The following is a 2,744-nucleotide window of genomic DNA, read 5'->3' on the forward strand; positions in this document are numbered from 1 at the left end:
AAAACAAAGATACAAAGATACAGTGTTCACACACATGCACACACACACAAACATACTGTGCATTATATTGGGACCTCTTTAATATACTCCAGCAGTCAAACATTCCTTTTCTCCAACAGATGATAGAGCACACCCTCTGCTTAGGTGGCTGAACACCTTAGCCCAAGGGTCTAAAAAACCCACACATACTTCAGTTGGTAGCTTAAGCCTCTAAATGGCAATCATTCCATTCATATGGAGGTAGTTGTGTGCCATGAATATGAAATGTTTGTCAGTCCCTCCTTTAACATTGCGAGGGCTGTGTGGATGCTCTTGGAGGAGGACAAAGCCCTAAAGGTATGGCCCATTTCCATATGTGTTAGGGAAATTGCGGAGGGCTTGAAACAGCCCTCTGTTTACAGTAAACTCAGGGTCTCTTCTGGAAGGACAGACATGCTGGGTATGCAGCTAAACTGCTTTTTCAAACTCATACCAGCAGCAACCCATCAGTTGCTGTCTATTAAACAGCATGAGTTTAGTTTATTCAATTGCATGTGTAGTCCTGTTTTGATTCAAATTAAAATGACTGACAGGCTGTCGGTTTCTCATGCATTCAAAATCAAAATAGTGTGATTATGGCAAAAAGAAAAGAAATGTAACTGGTGTTGAGATGGTAATTAGATTTAAGGGAAGATTGCAGTATAATGAGCTATCACAGTTTTAGCACAACATTAATTTGCAAATAAATTTGACAATGTCATTGAGTATAATGAGACTAAAATCTAACATCTTGATTCACATGCTACATTTAAGTTTTATTGTATGTGTTGAATTCAAATAAGATGGCAGATCTGTGTAAATGACATTCTATATAATACTGCTAAACCAGTACATTTCCCAGAAGAAGTATATCACATTGTATGTCATACAGTATTTTCGGTTTGTTGCATTTTGACTTTTGATTATTTTACTTTTGTTACCTTTGACTATTTCATGTTTTCTTGATGTAATGAATTAGCATAGCAGTAATCCATAATCTTTTAAATTTACAATGCTCCCCTCAGCAGGGGAGAATCCTCGTCTTTGCCAATGTGTTATCAGTGTTAAAGATCCCTACAGGGAAGGGAGCTGCTGCACTTCTTGGCAAGTAACATATTTATTAATGTCCTCATGATTTATTAGGAAAGGGACATTCAGCCATCCTTTGTCATGGGGGACCTGTTTATAAGTCCACTCATTTGGTAACCTGGCCTATCAATCAGGCTTTTGGAGGCAATGGTAGAGTTGAGGGTGAGGGGTTCTGAGGAGAGGGGCTGAGGACTTTTGCATTTAAGCATGGGGCCCAATCTGCTGGGATTGTTCTGCACAGTGAGGGGGCCTCCAAAAGCTTACACTGGGGGTCTTTATTTTGAGGCCCTTGCCATTTTAACACAATTACTACACCACCCTTCTGTCCTGATGCGCTTGCCTTATTCATATGTATCAGCTGTTCTCTGGGTTGCAAAGATTCCAGTTGCAAGCCCTTCTGAATGGGTAACCTAATTTGGGGAGTAGTCCCGACTACAGACCAGGGAGTCTGTCCACGACATGAGAATGTTGTCCTTAGAAAGCAACACAAAGAGGACTGCTAATTTATAAGGATGCCTTTTCCGGTTAACAGAATGTGGTAAAACAATACCACAGAGGGTTATAGTTCAAGCACAGAGTCCACCTATATCTTTGAGTGCTGTTGTAAAGCCATTAGCTGATGAAGCTGTGCAACAGTCAGAGACGACTGAAACGTTTCCGTCACCTCTGTTCAGGATGCATAAAATGATTATTAATTTAGGATTAATGTTATGTAAGCCTTATACGCAAGGTATCTTGGAGTCCTGGAACTCCTAGAAGCATTCCTGACTTCCAGTTACAGATGCCCAAACCTTGATGTCTGTCATTATTGCATTTTCCCGTATGTTACTGGGTGGACATGATAGCCAAGGCTACGTACAGGAAAAGGCTGTGTGTGTAGATATAAACGGTGGGGGGATGGGAATTTACAGTATATTTATGTGCTTGTCTGCATAAGTTTGTGTTGGATTCCCTATAATAGCTCCACAGGCAGACACAACAGCTTAGAAACAGACGTGGTTTCATTAGTGATTCCTGTAATGTCAATAAAGTTGGGATGGTTAACAGGAAGAGTGTGGAGATGGAGCAGAGGGAGACCAACCCAAGGCCATGGGAAGTGTCAAACCAAGCTGCGGATGGTGGGGATGATGATGTCATCACTCGTAGGTTTAAAAGGAGACACAGGCACACTTACTTACATACCATACTCTTTGTAACAAGCACTTTGACCAGACACTGTAAAGATTGAATTTAGTGTGTATAGCTGTAAAAGGAAGAGTAAAGAAATGAAACACCAAAATCAAAGGAGTGTTATTGGCTGTTGTTTAGTATATAGTGCTAAGGTAATTCTTTTTTGTATAAAGCCAGTTTAACTTTATAATTTCATGAAACTTTCAAATAATTTTAAGTGGTACTACAGTGATCTATTATTGCACTTTCACAAAATCTGTTTACTAGTTAGGCCCAGATTTAAAATAATTCTCCAAATTGATGCAACTTAATACCGTCTTTTGTTACATTTTGCCTTCCTGGGAAACTCACATAATTCCAACACCTTTCCCCCAGTTTGTAACGCAGGTTTCTGTCTGTTGTTTTTGAGACAATCCAGTGAGATCATTAGGATTGGTTTCTAAGACAATTTTTGTACAGTTTTTTTT

Source organism: Etheostoma cragini, chromosome 22, assembly GCF_013103735.1.
Source record: "Etheostoma cragini isolate CJK2018 chromosome 22, CSU_Ecrag_1.0, whole genome shotgun sequence".
NCBI classification, from domain to species: domain Eukaryota; kingdom Metazoa; phylum Chordata; class Actinopteri; order Perciformes; family Percidae; genus Etheostoma; species Etheostoma cragini.